The 17,710-nt window shown below is 44.4% G+C and overlaps 1 pseudogene; it reads right to left on the reverse strand.

The window, feature by feature from the left end:
* Window positions 1-2,336: 2,336 nt before the first annotated feature.
* Window positions 2,337-13,208, reverse strand: LOC122687752 (annotated as a pseudogene).
* Between the last annotated feature and the right edge of the window lie 4,502 nt (window positions 13,209-17,710).

Below are 17,710 nucleotides of genomic sequence, written 5' to 3' on the forward strand. Positions count from 1 at the left end.
CCAGTTGTAATTGCTAATTTGTCTGTTTCTCTGCTCATTCCTATAAATTTTCTTTAAGAATTTTAAACTTCCTTTGTTAAGTACATTCTGATTCAGTAATTATATACATTCTTGACGAATTAAACATTTATCATTAGGATAAATACCCCTCTCTATATCTTGTCCTTGTTCTAGAAGTACTTGATTGTTTCCCATGGTTAGTCACCCAGTCGTGTCTGACCCTTTGTGACCCCATAGACTGTAGCCTGCCAGGCTCCTCTGTCCATGGGGCTTCTCCAGGGAAGAACACTGGAGTGGGTTGCCATGCCCTTCTCCAGGGTATCTTCCCAAACCAGGAATCACACCCAGGTCTCCCACACGGCAGGCAGATTCTTTACCATCTGGGCCACCAGGAAGCCTGTCAATTAACCAATACAGCCTCCTGTGTTTTCTTTAAATTAATGTTTCCACAGCATATCTCTTGTCTCAACAGTGAAGAATCTGCCTGAGATGCAGGAGATGCAGAGACATGGTTTTGATCCCTGGGAGGGGGAGATTCCCTGGAGGAGGGCATGACAACCCAGTGCAGTAACCTTGCCTGGATGATTCCATAGGGGTCACAAGAGTGTTGGACACGACTGAGCATCTAAACAACAGAAGCAGCATATCTGTTTCCATCCGTTCATTTTTAATCCATTTGCGTTTATATTTGATATCTCAAGTGGGTTTTTTTTAATAGATAATTAATATCTGATTCTTGCTTTTCTTGTTTTTTTGTTTCTTTTTTAACTGAAATGATCATTTGTTTCCTTAAGATAGTGTCTAGAATCTTAGCATCACAGTTTATTCCATAAGGCTGAACCAAAATTGCACCCAGTATCATAGACTTCATTTTTTTAGAGCAGTTTTAGAATTGAATGAAAAGCACAGTTTTCCCCTATGCTTTCAGCAACTCCACAGTCCACAGAGGGCAACGAGTCGGACACAACTGAAGTGACTTAGCACACAGGCACACAGCCCTGATCCTGATGCCCATTGCTGGTTTTCTGTCCAGAAGTGAAGATGTCTGCACTCTCTGAACTTTGACCCCACTCTCTTCGACTCTGGAGAATTGTTGGCCTGTTTGGGTTCTTGTTCCCTATGCTTTAGGCCTGGAAATCTGTAGAGGCTGGAGATGCCATAAGTCTCACTTCACTTGTTTTCTTTTCTTTTTTTAAATGGCTGAGCACAGATATTTTTAGGTCTATGAATCAATTTAATTAGTTGATTCATTAATTTGTCTGCCTTGGACCTTAATCACAGCAGGCAGAATCTATTTGTAGCATGTGGGATCTAGTTCCCTGACCAGGGGTGGACTCAGGCCCCCTGCGTTAGGAGCACAGATTCCCAGCCCCAGACCGCCGGGGAAGTCCCTCACCTACCTGTATTCTGCTCTCCTCAATTACGACCCTGCATTGCTTGTGCCAGAGTCTGAATCAGTAGTTTCACAGGTTTTGCCTGGTTCCTAGTTGTGTACTGTAGAAGAGCAGCATACAGTCCCTTCACATTCTTTTTTTTTTTTAATGCTGAATTGTGGGGTCCAAGCTCTTGTCTTTGAGTGTTTGCCCTTTCTTCCTGAGAACTCAGTTCCTTGACTGGGGGCTCTTGTTGGGGGTGATGGGCCTGCCACCACGTTTGCTTGAATCATTCTGTATCAACCTCCAGAGACCATGAATAGTTACAGGGCCTTGGAATGTAATTCGGCTCACAGAAAGGAGGATATGGCAACCCACTCCAGTATATTTGCCTGAATAATCTTATGAACACAGAAGCACTCAGATCAGAACCCTTTTAAAAGGAAAGATCATATTTGTTGGGGAAACAAATATGTGTTTTTAAGAAGGAGGTAGAATTTGAGGCGCCCCTGAGAGACAGGTTTGGAGACATAGCTGGAAGAGAGATTTTATCCAGGCCGGAGGTCAGTCAGAAGAGAGGCAAGCACGAGAGGAAAGCTGAAGGCAAGGTCGAGGAGGAGCCTGTGTCCCCATGTCTCTGAGCTGGAAAGTGCTCAGAAGGACCTGGGAAGACCGTCAGGGATGCCCTGAAGTTTCCGAGATGGATTTGCTGGGGAGATGCTCTGACAGATGGACAGACTGCACAGCTCAGATGGGTGACAGAAGGCAAAGGAAGTGTTTCAGAAAGAACAAGTGGTCCAGCCTTATTGTGTGGTGAAAGTTGTGAAAGAGGAATAAATTCTGACAATCTTTGGAACATCAGTTGAAACCCTCTTGTAGCTTCCTCTAGGGATTATACTTTATTTGAATTAAACATGAGTCATTAACACTTTCTAAGTTGACTATTTGTTAACAAGCAGCACAGTAAACAGAATGTTAAAAAATAATCATGATAATAATCAAGCTTCTAATTTTTTGTTAAAAGTCTTTAATTTGATTTGGCTTCTGGAGTCTTCAAGGAGGCATTTTCACACTATGTAACATTCTCCTCGTGTTTCTGGACTTTTCATTTCTTCTTCCGGCAGCATGTCCGGCCACTCAGGGAACAGTGGCCTATCTGTTCCTCCCTTGGAAGGCATCCGATCAGAGCATGCCGGCCACTTCTTCTTTTACAGTAATACCTTTGTAACCAGCTTATGATTCCGCCATTGCCTGCGGTGAAGAAACGGAGCCCACAGAAGGTTTTAAGAAGACCGAGGTGCAAGACCAAGGCTTTGAAATCTCCCTAATAAGCTATCTGTTGCCATTTTCTGTTCTTTTATGTCTTTTTATTCTTTCTTTACCATCTGGAGTAAAGAAGAATGTGGGGCTAGCTACTAACAATGATTCTGTGGGTTCGGCTCAGCTGAGAAAGTTGCATGACAGTAGTAGCCCTCTTGTGACCTGACACCAGGGAAGCAGGGGCCACGATGATCCCCCAAGTCCTTAAGTGACAGAAAGACTGTACCTCCAACCGCTAAGCTAATAAAAGGGAACCTATGCTTCTGTCCTCAGATTAAGTTCATTTTTCCTGTTGGTATTAAAGATTTACATCACTTTCTTCCTGTCTCATGAACAGGTATAATAATCCTCCCATGGAGGGATGGTTTGTGAGCTGATTAGTCTCTTAAGAGTGAATCACAAGGGATGGAGACCCTACTTTGAGCTTCTTGATGGTCTTTGTCAAAAAAAAAAAAAAAAAGAAAAACTGGTAATGTCTAGTTCCCAAGCAATAAATCTCCTTTATCTAAAATTCCCAAATGAATGGAGAGGGCTGACTCTGAACGACAAATTCTCAATCCAGTCAGCCCTGTCATTTCCCAGCGCTTCTCACCTGGAACAGGCAGCAAGAACATGAAGAGCAACGCAGAGAAGGTAGTAGACCCTCACGGCTGGCTGGCTTCCCAGCTGAGACTGGACAGGATGGTGTGCTCGCTCACTTTATAAAGGCTCCGTGTCCACAGCCATATGGAGAAGCATTCAGCAGCTGCAATTCCTGAAATATTGCAGTGATGAAAATATGACGTATTTCCTCAAGCTTCATGCCAAGGTCCCTCACAAAGCAGACCATGCCCATTCCCCCCAGGAGTTAATTACAAACCTCAGGGAGACTCAGAGCCTGATGTGAGCACAGGCCTGTTCTGATGCCTCTGAGATCTGGGTGCTCGTGTAGGGCTGGCTCAGGTCTGACTGTCTGAGACGGGAAAGACCTGCCCACTCCTGGATGCAGTCCTGGGGCATGTAGCTGGGAGCTCACCTGTGCCCACTGTGGTCTTCTAAGCTTTTGCCTTCTTCCTAAAGTCCTGGGCGAGCCTGAGCCCCATCAATCCAGTCCAAGGCTGGTGTATTCAGAATCTAGGTGTAGACTGGGGGGGTCACGCCCTGAGCCTGCAGGGATACGCCCTTATGGAATCAGCTTTTAAGTTGTGTGGGAAGGGAAGGAAAGTGGGCTGCATTCCAGAGACTGTGTCCTGTGTCCTTGGCCTGTGATGGAGTGCAGCATCTCAGGTCAAACTTAGCTTATTCTTTACTGTGGTCTGAAAAACCACCATATTTGTGAGTCAGGAAGGTGTCTGACGTTTCCCTTCAGGGCTAGGGCCCTTAATCGCCAGCATGAGAGTCCTGAGAGCTCCTTCCTTGACAACAGGACCAGCAGCGCCCACAGTGGTGGCTGCTCCTCGGGGATGGGCCTGATCAAATCACCTGGTCCCTCACGGGTTGGTGTCATTAGAGCAAGAATCAACTTTGGCTCTTTTTAGATCCTATGATCTGGAGGCACTGTCACTACAGCACAGCCTGGAGCATGCTGTCACCTGAGGAAGGCCGCAGGGAAAATGCAGGACACGCAGTTTAACTTGGATTTCAGGTGATCAACAAACAATCTGGTAGGATAAGTATGTCCCAAGTGATTCAGAGATCACACTCAAGCTAAAGTACTTGTTGTTTATATACACAAATATATAAATTTATGTATATATATAAATATATTAAACAAATTTATAAATGTGTTGTTCATATAATTCAGTAAGTAAATTTGTTTTTTGGGATTGTTGAATATTTAATAAAAACATGGTCTTTGGAATCAAACCCACTTGGGCTTGAGTTAAAGTCCTCCCTGCACACAACCTGCATGACTTTTTTTTTTTTAACATTTATTTTTATTAGTTGGAGGCTAATTACTTTACAATATTGTAGTGGTATTTGTCATACATTGACATGAATCAGCCATGGATTTACATGTATTCCCCATCCCGATCCCCCTCCCACCTCCCTCTCTACCCGATCCCTTTGGGTCTTCCCAGTGCACCAGGCCCAAGCACTTGTCTCATGCATCCAACCTGGGCTGGTGATCTGTTTCACCCTAGATAATATACTTGTTTCCATGCTGTTCTCTCAAAACATCCCACCCTCGCCTTCTCCCACAGAGTCCAAAAGTCTCTTCTGTACATCTGTGTCTCTTTATCTGTTTTGCATATAGGGTTATCATTACCATCTTTCTAAATTCCATATATATGTGTTAGTATACTGTAATGGTCTTTATCTTTCTGGCTTACTTCACTCTGTATAACAGGCTCCAGTTTCATCTATCTCATTAGAACTGATTCAAATGAATTCTTTTTAATGCCTGAGTAATATTCCATGGTGTATACCTACCACAGCATCCTTATGCATTCATCTGCTGATGGGCATCTAGGTTGCTTCCATGTCCTGGCTATTATAAACAGTGCTGTGATGAACATTGGGGTGCACGTGTCTCTTTCAGATCTGGTTTCCTCGGTGTGTATGTCCAGGAGTGGGAGTGCTGGTTCATATGGCAGTTCTATTTCCAGTTTTTTAAGAAATCTCCACACTGTTTTCCATAGCGGCTGTACTAGCTTGCATTCCCACCAACAGTGTAAGAGGGTTCCCTTTTCTCCACACCCTCTCCAGCATTTATTGCTTGTAGACTTTTGGATAGCAGCCATCCTGACTGGCATGTAATGGTACCTCATTGTGGTTTAGTTGCAGGATATAAAATTAACACACAGAAATCCCTTGCATTCCTATACACTAACAATGACAAAACAGAAAGAGAAATTAAGGAAAAAATACCATTCACCTTTGCAAGAAAAAGAATAAAATACTTAGGAGTGTATCTACCTCAAGAAACAAAGGACCTATACATAGAAAACTATAAAACACTGATGAAAGAAATCAAAGAGGACACAAACAGATGGAGAAATATACTGTGTTCATGGATTAAAAGAATCAATATTGTCAAAATGGCTATACTACCCAAAGCAATCTATAGATTCAATGCAATCCCTATCAAGCTACCAAGGCTATTTTTCACAGAACCTGCACGACTTTGAACAAATTACCTTATTTCTAAGTCCCAGCTGAAAAACGGAGTTAAAAACACCTATCCTGCAAATAGTTCTCTGAGGAATACATTTGGGATAAGACATTAATAGTTTTGGTGTCTCAGTAACGAGGAAGTGGTCAATATAATTTGCTATTACTATTAGTGTTACTGTTAGTCACATGAAATGATCTGGAACCTGCAAAGTCTCCTGTAAATATTATCTATCAGCTTTACAATTTATGGACTTACTACCAACTAGTTAAGGGCAATCATGGGAGACTATTTTTCACTTTAAGCTTCTCTTTCCTTATTTGAAAAGTGGAGCATATTGTATATGCATGCTTCTTTCAGATATATCATTCAGTTGCTATATATTTCAGCATATCACTGAATGAGAATCAACCTGACTTTCCCTACTCCAGGCTCCAAGTTTGGAGCCAGCTTAGCCACCGGTTACCTGATGTCGTTTGGATAAGACATATGAGTAAGAGGAAGAGAAGGTACAGGAGCCTCATGATGGAAGAGGATCTTTCTGGATTCCAGGTCGACCCAGCAGTGTCTGATGGCTAACCTGAATTAGGCAGGAGATCTGGGAAAGAGTTTGACCAACAGGTAGAGAGAAAGGACTTGTATTCCGACTGGTGGTTGTATTGTGCTCAGTCTGGTTGGACTCTTTGCAACCCCGGGGGATGTAGCCCACTAGGTTCCTCTGTTTATGGAATCTTCCAGGCAAGAGTACTGTAGTGGGTTGCCATTTCCTACTCCAGGGGATCTTGCTGATCCAGGGATCGGATCTGGGTCTCCTGTGTTTCCTTACAACTGTGCCACCTGGGAAGTCCCTAGTAGAGATATTCAGTTATGGCCTGGGAGTAATTTGAGGGTGTCTCATCTGTGGACTCAGGGTCCCAGACCCAAGTGTCTCCCTTTTGTAAAGGAAGAGGTTTACAGGAAGTCAGGGTTTCCACATTGGTTGTCACTTCTCCTTAGGGCTCTGAGGTTTGGGGGTTTTTTCCTTTTTTTTTTTTTTCTTTTTTTTTGAGAAAAATCATTAAAAATTGCATTCTGTTTACAAATTATTCATTTATTTATTCAGCTTTTTTGCATATCTCTGCATCTGTCTCTTTATCCTTTCAGAATAAATACTACCCCCTCCCCGCCTGCCCCCTCCACACACCTTTTGCAATTAAAAAGCAAAAAGAATTTTGGAAACAGGAATGATCTTCTCTCCTTTTGCACTCTCAACATATTTCTAGCTACCATTTCCAGAGAGACTGATCCATCCTAAGCAAGCTTACTAGGTCATCTCTTACACAGACCACAACCAGGTGAGGCTTTATAGGCTAGAGTATTTCTTACTCTATTATTACATCAACATATTCTTAAGTTAAAAGCATAGAAGGGTACTAGCTGTGGGGCTTCCCAGGTGGTCCTAGTGCTAAAAAGCCCACCTGCCAATGCAAGAGATGCAGTTTTGATCTCTGGGTCAGCAAGATCCCCTGGATGTCAAATAACTCACTCCACTGTTCTTGTCTGGGAAACCAAAGGCCAGAGCAGCCTGATGGGCTGTAGTCCATGGGGTTGGAAGGAGTTGGACATGACTGAAGTAACTCAGCACCCACGCATACCAGGTAAATAACTGAAATTTTTCTCCATCTCTTCCTTCTCTCCATCTCAGGTTTGCTTTACAGTGTTCATATCTCTCGTTTTCTTTATATGTAAATATCTAAAGCAACAAGTCCTGTTTTATTCTCTCACATCTTGAACAGAGCCTGGCACAGAGCAGGTAGTCAGTCAAACGTCTGTATGAACAGGTCCTAGTATGGAAACATCAACCTATGGGTGAATGAATAAATGGATGAATGGAGGGAATCAGGGAGAGAAGGAGGGAAGGAGAAAAGGAAGGAAGGCTCGGGCAAAATCCTTAGAGTTTTGAGGCTCTGGAGTGAGCCCATTAAGTTGCTTTATGCCAACGTGTTCCTGAGCACAAGCACCCACTCACCCATTCCCAGCATAACAGGTCAAAGCTTGGCATAATACGTCATGGTCTCTAGCCTTCACTCACCCACCTCTCTTCCATCTTACATGAACTGTATGTTCTGAGATTTTTCTCTCTGTCCTGAGGCAACTTAGCAATAAAATGTTTTCATTTTTAATCTTTTGATCAGCATTTGACTCTTTCACTAAGTAGAGATCTATTTTATTTTAGTGACCTCAACCTAAAAATAGAATGAGTGTTTGCAGTAAGCTGTTTCAATAAGTCTTACCTAATGCTACAGAATAGCTGTGAGGGTTTTGCTTCATTGGCCCAAGCAACAGTATTTTTATAATAATAGAAAAGAAAACATAAACTAAAAAGCATTGGGTCACACTTCTCCCTTGTACTCTTATACGGAAAGCGATCCTTTACACTGACTCCCTAAATGTTAGGCATCTATTCCCACCCCTTCTTGAACCACCGATGCCTCTCTCTCTCTCCAGAAAACCTGCTTTACACTTGGCTCCTCCACCCTTCTCAGGTGGACTGCGGCCCGTCACTCAGGCAGAGACAGCCGAGAGCCCCTGTCCATTGCCAAACAATGAGGGGCAGGTCAAAAAAGGGCACAGGAAGGGCTGAGTGAGGTCATACCGGATGGCTCGTGATCCCTGTTGGCAGGAGGCATCCTGGGGGAGAGGGCTGGGACCAGCCAGACTTGATGGTACCAACCACCCTGAGAGTGACGAGAGGAAGTGGGGGGTGCAGACACTCCTTCTGAAGAGTTTTGCTGAAAAACTAAGTGCAAAGAAGACCGAGCTCATGATTGCTATCATGTCAATGAAGAACTGTTTCCTTCTTTTAGGTTTTATTTTTTTAAACACTGGCTTTTGGGGGGTGTTTTTTGTTTGTCTGTTTTGGAAATTTTGGTCTCTTTAGCATGTGGAGTGTTAGTTCCACAACCAGGGATGGATTCCAGCCCCCTGCATTGGCAGCCTGAAGTCTTTAACCACTGGACGCCGGGTCAATCCCTGCTGTTAGTTTCTATAGATGCAGTGCTACTGCTGCTTAGTCATTTCAGTCGTGTCTGACTGTGTGCGACCCATAGACAGCAGCCCACCAGGCTCCCCCGTCCCTGGGTTTTCCCTGGCAAGAACACTGGAGTGGGTTGCCATTTCCTTCTCCTGTGCATGAAAGTGAAAATTGAAAGTGAAGTGGCTCAGTCATGTCCAACTCCAAGGGACCCCACAGACTGCAGCCTACCAGGCTCCTCCGTCCATGGAATTTTCCAGGCAAGAGTACTGGAGTGGGGTGCCACTGCATTCACAATAGATTGAGTAGATGGAGGCAAGAGGTGGAGCTCATTTGGGCCTCACCCACAAGTAAGCAAGAGAAATGAGATCCAGGCCCCAGGTGGAAAGTTTGGCTATGGACTAGAGCAGGAAGCTGTTTGTTTCATGAGTCACATGGAAAAGCCATCCTATTCTTGGTGCTGAAATGAGAAGAGCATTCCTCCCACGCAATAGTCCAACAAGACACTCAGAAATGTCATGGCAATAAAACATCAGCAGATACATTTACAATAACACCTAAAAAGTTAAGCAAAAATAAAAAATTGAAATCCCAATAAAGAATATGATAAAACTTTAATAAACAGTACCACCAAACCACATTCAATGTCAGATAAACTTTCCATGATTAAAAAAATTAAAAATAAAGGATAAAAGTGATATAAGATATATGAATCTAAGACTAAGTCACAAATACAACCTTTGAGATGAAAAAGAGTTGGCAGATGCACCATAGGCATTTCTGTGAAAAAAGAAATATAAAGCTGAGTAAAATGTTGACAGCCATTATCATTTTTTTTCTCCATTAAACACACACAGGTTTGTCTCTTTTGAGCTCCTAATTTTAGGCTCAAGGCATGATTTTAAGTCATTGCTGTATTGATTTCCTGGTATAGCTTAGCAAATTGCTACAAGCTAAGTGGCTTAAAGGAATACATACTTGTTATTGTGGTTCTGAGAATCCAAAGTCCCAAATGGGTCTCGCTGGCTTCAAATCACGGTGTCATCAGGATGCTGTTCCTTCTGGAGGCTTCCATCCTTTTCACGCTTAGAAGCTGCCTGCCCTCCTTGGCTTATGGCCCCACTCCATGTCAGTGGGAGCCAGGGCTGGTTTAGTCTCTCAGCTTACGTCTCTGACACTGAGCTGCATCCCTCATCCACATCGAAGCCTCCTTGTAAGGGGATGGCATTGGGCACAGTCAGTTAATCCATGTCATTTCTCTATCTTAAAGGCCAATGACTAATTACCATAAATCCACCTGTGCTACAATTCTCACTTGTCATGTGTCTGCCCTTTCAGGCTACTAAAACAGAAACACCAAAGGCTAGGTAGCTCTTTTTTTGCACTGTATTTTTTAATTGAAGGATGATTGCTTTACAGAATTTCGAGGTTTTCTGTCATACACCAATAAGAATCATCCAAGGGTTCACCCATGTCCCCTCCCTCCCGGAACTTCGTCCCATCTCCTTCCCCATCCCACCCTTCCAGCTGGTCGCAGAGCCCTGTCTGAGTTCCCTGAGTCAAAAGCTAATTCCAGCTGTCTATCTGTTTTACATGTGGTATTGTAATAGGTGGCTGATTAACAACAGACCTCTACTTCTCAGATTTGGAGGCTGGGAGGGCCAGGATTAAGACAGAGCAGGTGGCTGGTGGACGGCGGTCTTCTCCCTGTGTCCTCAGAGGGCACAAGGGTGAGCGATCTCTCTGGGGCTTCTTTCATAAAGGCCCTCATTCCACCCATGAGGGTCCCACCCTCATGACCAAATCACCTCCCAAAAGCCCTGTCTCCTAACACCATCCCCTTGGTGACCTCAGCTTGCACTGAGGGAAGAGTTAGTGTGAAGACCAGAGAGCTGCTCACACATACCGCATGCACCAGCCAGGCTCTTGGTTTAACTGGGAAACCCTCTGAAGAAACTGCAGGCAGGCTGAGGTCCGCGTGCTCAGCCTGCCCTGGCGGGCCCTGAGTTCCGTGCTGTGTTGTCTTCACTGAATTGTGCTTTCCACAGGACTTGTTTTTCCATCACATTTAGTTGCATCGCATCATATCCACACAGAGAGACATGCTTTGTCCATGTCAACTGTGTCATTCAATTAATGACAGTTGGTGAAGCAATGTCTCGGCTCAATGCCCGGCACATCCAGGAATAGGACAAGTCCATGCCTATAGAGATCTTATAGCCCAAAAGGGAATCGGAAGTGTATCCATGTGTGCACAAGGCAGGGGTAAGAAGCATAAACCAAATGGAAGTGAGGGCTGCAGGGGGACAGACGAGGGGGTTTCCTCCTGAGCAGGGGTTGGGGGTTTCCTACAGGACTGGTGTTCTGGTGATTCTGGACCCCTGGGGTGCATGTTTGAGTGAAGACGAGGGGCAGGCCAGGGTGCCCTGGGCCGGGAAGCAGGAAGGACGGAGACAGAGGAGCTGGGGAAGGTCAGGCCCCCAAGGAACAGGGGGATCAGAGCACCCACTATGATTCCCCCATGGTTCCCGTAAGGAGATCAGAGTGCATCCTCAGGGATTTTGGAATTCGCCTGGGATCAGACATCACACAACAACCTCAGTGACCAGTGGGCAATTCTTTAATTTTGAACAAAATTTATTCTGGTTTCAATTTTAGATGCTCTGTCGAAGGGTGCAGTTTCTGACTCCACATCGGTCCCGGCCGCATCGTCGCCTTCTGTTACCACCTTCTGCAGCATTTTACTCTGGGCCTGAAACAGGTGCCAATCTCTCTCATGAGTACAGGGCACCTGATTGGCACACACATGCCAAAATTCAAACGGCAGCTTACAGAATTTCCTACTACTTGAGTAAATCCTAAAAAGAGAACGAAGAGGAAAAAAACATGTCAGCAGGAAAAGCGGCATCTCGAGAACTGCGGACACGGCCTAGTGCCAACAGGGTGTGAGTCCAGGCAACCGTTGACCAGCTTCCAGAGAGACGCTGACCCTGCCTGGGCTCTGGTGGACCCTCACGTTTCCAGAAGCAGAGGCTGAGGGACTGGGGCATGAGGAGCACGGTTGTGTGCGGGGTCAGCTCCACCTCGAGGGCAAAGACCAGGAAGCTCTGCTACATCCACCTTCTGGCCAGGAGTCAGAAGAGGCCTGTGGGTGTCTATTTTCACTGTTTAGTTTTCCGACTCATGGAGTCAGTCAAGTAGTGGATTTGAAATAGGAGGAAAAGATGCAGCTGAAAGTGTAAGAACTGTTTAAAGAGAACTTACTCTCAAAGTAACTTACAACTGAGAGTGACAATGGTTTGGAAAAAAAAGTTTTCTATCTTTGTCTCTACTGACTCAGAGCTCTCAGTGCTGGAGCGAGTCAGCCCCTCTCCTCCTACCTTTGTGGTTTCCTCCCGACCAGCGGCCTTTCCACTTTCCTCACAGGCTCTCCTCCTCCCCTTGTGGTTTCCTCCTGACCAGCGGCCTTTCAATCTTCCTCACAGGCCTTTTTCCTCCTGACCACAAGGCACCTCTGGTCCCTCTCTAGTTACCCCCCGCCAGGGTTTGAACTTGAGCCTTGGAAACTGTGAGGCCGTCATCCTTACACCCCTGGCCTCTCTCCCTGCCACTGTGTAAGAGCTGGGTTACAGTCATAAACAACACTGATAGACAAGGGCTTTTCAACTTCATTTTGAGATCTAATCAGTTGTCAGGTCTCAGTCTCCCCATCCTCTCTCTCCCTCCTTCCCTCCTTCCTTTCTTCCTACATATTTTCATCCTATTTCTGGAAATATCAAGGGTAAGATGAAAATTAGACACCCGATCCTGCACACTGCTTTGGCTGTGCTGCCTCCCAGCTGAGGAGCGAGGGTCACATCATCAGCGACGTGTCCAGGAGGACCTTCCTGCTGAGGAGAGTCAGCACGGAGCGTCCCAAGGGCAGCTCCCAACACACAGGCTTGGCCTGACACTTCTCTGGACTTCTCTGGTTGCCCAGAGCCGCCACCCTTCCAGTAGAAAGATTTAAAAATGACACTCTGTGTCATGGGACAACATCAGATTTCTTGCTTTTATGAAAAAGATACAAAGGAGAGTCACTTAACAGAGGCATCTTCTGTTTCATCCTCATGAAACCAATGAGGAGACGGGCTCAGAACCTTTGACTTGATAGAGTGGCTTAGAAACAGCCAGGAACTTTGCAGGGCGGTTCTCAGACCCCTCCCGCTACTAAGGACTCAGCGCTGGCTTCTCAGAAGCATCACAGACGGTGGGTTTAGTCTGACCACGTGTAGATGAGGGTAGCAGGACAGAAGGAGGTAGAAACAGGAGAGAGAGCCCGCGGCTCCCCCGGGGCTCCCAGGAGCTCACCTGACCCAGCAGACAGGACCACGAAGAGGAGCGCGAGGAGCAGGTGATGGAGCCTCATGCTGGCGGCCGGAGGTCTGGGGCTGACGCTGGAGAAGAGGCTGTGCTTGCCGCTTTATAAAGGTCCCAGGTTCCTGGAGGAATTCCGCGCTGGCTGTGGATTTGGTTCTTATGAACTGGTTAACTGAGTCTCTGTCTATGTGACATGGGAGTGGCCTTTATAGCACAGAGCAGGGTCAGTCACTGTTATGCAAATGAGGCTGTTGAAAACCCCAGAAAAATCTTTCCTGCTGCCCTTTTGAGGAGATGTTTCTCCCTGGATGTCATTTCAGCTGTTGGGCAAGGGTGTGGCAAGGCCCAGAGGCCTGTCTTCCCTGGCAGGGGCACAGACTTCTTGCTCAACCTTGGCTTCGCCGCTCCCCAGCCCCATGTTCACCCCTCCAGGGCTTTGAATCTGCCCATTTGTTTTCCTGTGTAGAAGCACAGGGCAACCCACTCCAATCCTCTTGCTGAAAAATTCCAAGGATGGAGAAGCCTGGTGGGCTACAGTCCATGGGGTTGCAGAGAGTCAGACACGACTGAGCGACTTCACTTTCTTTATTTCTCTAGTTCTTTTGGAAAAGGAAATGGCAACCAACTCCAGTCTTCTTGACTGGAGAGTTCCATGGACGGAGGGTCCTGGTGTGCTGCAGTCTATGGGGTTGCAGTGAGTTGGACACAACTAAGCAACTAACACATACACTGTTTTCCTGAAAGGCTGTTTCAGGCCCAAATAGGGACTAACTCAATCAGAGGCAGTTTCACTCCCTGGGCAAGACTTGCTGACTCCCAGCATCCGCAGAGATAGCCATCCTCTTTCTGGCCCCTGGGGCCCTGAGGGAAGAGACCCAGTGGTCCCAAACCCTCTCCCCATGCCAGCTAGCCTGTTACGGCTTGGCAGCAACAGTCGCTGCCAAAATCTTGGTTTTCTCTGCCCACCGCAGGTGAATAAAACTTGTGGAGACAGAGTTTGAGCAAAAGGAAAGATGGCTTTAACCCTTAAGCTGGCAGAAGGGAGAACACAGTAGGCTCTTGCCTCAAGGAGACTGTCTCCCCTCCATGGGGAATCGAGGGCATCATACAATTGGTGCTCACAGTCAGGGGTTGGAGATACACCACAAAAGGTGTTGGGGTCCTGAATGCTGTCTTTTTGCACTGTCTGGAAACAGTCAATAGGCCAGAGTCAGGTAGCTGGTTTTTGGGTCTGGCAGTTGGTCCTGGTGTTTGGGTCCATTGTCCTTTGGGGATTTCCTGGCGACTTTCTTCCTGTAATACAGAAAGGGGAAGGCAAACTACTAGGGGTTGGCTTCCAAAGAGAGTGTACCGTAAAGTTAAGCATCAACATGAGGTAACAGAGCAAAGGAAGGGAAATAAAACTACAAGGGGAGGTTTATGATGCGATAAAGTATCAGGATGTGGCTAGACTCAGTTAAAGGATAACAGATATAGAATGTGGCTCCTGCAGAAATGAAGGGCCACAGGTGCTGGATGTAATTTGCATAATAGGCTAGTCTTCTGATAAGAAGAAACTTGGTTTAGTTTCGCTTGGTTTAGAGCTTTAGCTGTAAATGATATCTGAGAGAGGTAGACATCATCTACTTATATATATATACATATATATATAATTATTTATACAGATCAACCAGTCCAGTCTAAAGGAGATCAGTCCTGTGTGTTCATTGGAAGGACTGATGTTGAAGCTGAAACTCCAATACTTTGGCCACCTCATGCAAATAGTTGACTCATTGGAAAAGACCCTGATGCTGGGAGGGATTGGGGGCAGGAGGAGAAGGGGATGACAGAGGATGAGATGGCTGGATGGCATCACCAACTTGATGGATGTCAGTTTGGGTGAACTCCGGGAGTTGGTGATGGACAGGGAGGCCTGGCATGCTGTGATTTTGAGTTCACAAAGAATTAGACACGACTGAGTGACTGAGCTGAACTGAACTGATACATAAGATATATGTATGTATCTGTTTATTTATGGACCTTGCAGTCAAAACCTATGCTACAGGGTTAATTTACATACATGCTCTAATACTACACTGGAGAAAGAAGTGAGACTAAATCGTTGTCTATATTGGCTCTTCTTGAAATGCTGTTTTTTTTTTTTTTTTTTAATTTTATTTTTCTTTATTAGTTGGAGGCTAAATATTTCACAACATATCAGTGGGTTTTGTCATACATTGACATGAATCAGCCATGGATTTACATGTATTCCCCATCCCAATCCCCCCTCCCACCTCCCTCTCCACCCGATTCCTCTGGGTCTTCCCAGTGCACCAGGCCCGAGCACTTGCTCATGCATCCCACCTGGGCTGGTGATCTGTTTCACTATATATAATATACATGCTGTTCTTTTGAAACATCCCACCCTCACCTTCTCCCACAGAGTTCAAAAGTCTGTTCTGTACTTCTGTGTCTCTTTTTCTGTTTTGCATATAGGGTTCTCATTACCATCTTTCTAAATTCCATATATATGTGTTAGTATGCTGTAATGGTCTGTATCTTTCTGGCTTACTTCACTCTGTATAAGGGGCTCCAGTTTCATCCATCTCATTAGAACTGATTCAAATGAACTCTTTTTAATGGCTGAGTAATATTCCATGGTGTATATGTACCACAGCTTCCTTATGCATTCATCTGCTGATGGGCATCTAGGTTGCTTCCATGTCCTGGCTATTATAAACAGTGCTGCGATGAACATTGGGGTGCACATGTCTCTTTCAGATCTGGTTTCCTCAGTGTGTATGCCCAGAAGTGGGATTGCTGGGTCATATGGCAGTTCTATTTCCAGTTTTTTAAGAAATCTCCACACTGTTTTCCATAGTGGTTGTACTAGTTTGCATTCCCACCAACAGTGTAAGAGGGTTCCCTTTTCTCCACACCCTCTCCAGCATTTATTGCTTCTAGACTTTTGGATAGCAGCCATCCTGACTTGCGTGTAATGGTACCTCATTGTGGTTTTGATTTGCATTTCTCTGATAATGAGTGATGTTGAGCATCTTTTCATGTGTTTGTTAGCCATCTGTATGTCTTCCTTGGAGAAATGTCTGTTTAGTTCTTTGGCCCATTTTTTGATTGGGTCATTTATTTTTCTGGAATTGAGCTTCAGGAATTGCTTGTATATTTTTGAGATTAATCCTTTGTCTGTTTCTTCATTTGCTATTATTTTCTATTATTATTGAAGGCTGTCTATTCACCTTACTTATAGTTTCTTTTGTTGTGCAAAAGCTTTTAAGTTTCATTAGGTCCCATTTGTTTAGTTTTGTTTTATTTCCAATATTCTGGGAGGTGGGTCATAGAGGATCTTGCTGTGATTTATGTCAGAGAGTGTTTTGCCTATATTCTCCTCTAGGAGTTTTATAGTTTCTGGTCTTACATTTAGATCTTTAATCCATTTTGAGTTTATTTTTGTGTATGGTGTTAGAAAGTGCTCTAATTTCATTCTTTTACAAGTGGTTGACCAGTTTTCCCAGCACCACTTGTTAAAGAGGTTGTCTTTTTTCCATTGTATATCCTTGCCTCCTTTGTCAAAGATAAGGTGTCCATAGGTTTGTGGATTTATCTCTGGGCTTTCTATTCTGTTCCATTGATCTGTATTTCTGTCTTTGTGCCAGTACCATACTGTCTTGATGACTGTGGCTTTGTAGTAGAGTCTGAAGTCAGGCAGGTTGATTCCTCCAGTTCCATTCTTCTTTCTCAAGATTATTTTGGCTATTCGAGGTTTTTTGTATTTCCATACAAATTGTGAAATTATTTGTTTTAGTTCTGTGAAAAATACTGTTGGTAGCTTGATAGGGATTGCATTAAATCTATAGATTGCTTTGGGTAGAATAGCCATTTTGACAATATTGATTCTTCCAGTCCATGAACACGGTATGTTTCTCCATCTGTTTGTGTCCTCTTTGATTTCTTTCATCAGTGTTTTATAGTTTTCTATGTATAGGTCTTTTATTTCTTTAGGTAGATATACTCCTAAGTATTTTATTCTTTTTCTTGCAATGGTGAATGGTATTGTTTCCTTAATTTCTCTTTCTGTTTTTTCATTGTTAGTATATAGGAATGCAAGGGATTTCTGTGTGTTAATTTTATATTGTGTAACTTTACTATATTCATTGATTAGCTCTAGTAATTTTCTGGAAGAGTCTTTAGGGTTTTCTATGTAGAGGATCATGTCATCTGCAAACAGCGAGAGTTTCACTTCTTCTTTTCCTATCTGGATTCCTTTTACTTCTTTTTCTGCTCTGATTGCTGTGGCCAAAACTTCCAACACTATGTTGAATAGTAGTGGTGAGAGTGGGCACCCTTGTCTTGTTCCTGATTTCAGGGGAAATGCTTTCAATTTTTCACCATTGAGGGTGATGCTTGCTGTGGGTTTGTCATATATAGCTTTTATTATGTTGAGGTATGTTCCTTCTATTCCTGCTTTCTGGAGAGTTTTAATCATAAATGAGTGTTGAATTTTGTCAAAGGCTTTCTCTGCATGTATTGAGATAATCATATGGTTTTTATCTTTCA

Source organism: Cervus elaphus, chromosome 32 (assembly GCF_910594005.1).
Source record: "Cervus elaphus chromosome 32, mCerEla1.1, whole genome shotgun sequence".
Classification (NCBI taxonomy): Eukaryota; Metazoa; Chordata; class Mammalia; order Artiodactyla; family Cervidae; genus Cervus; species Cervus elaphus.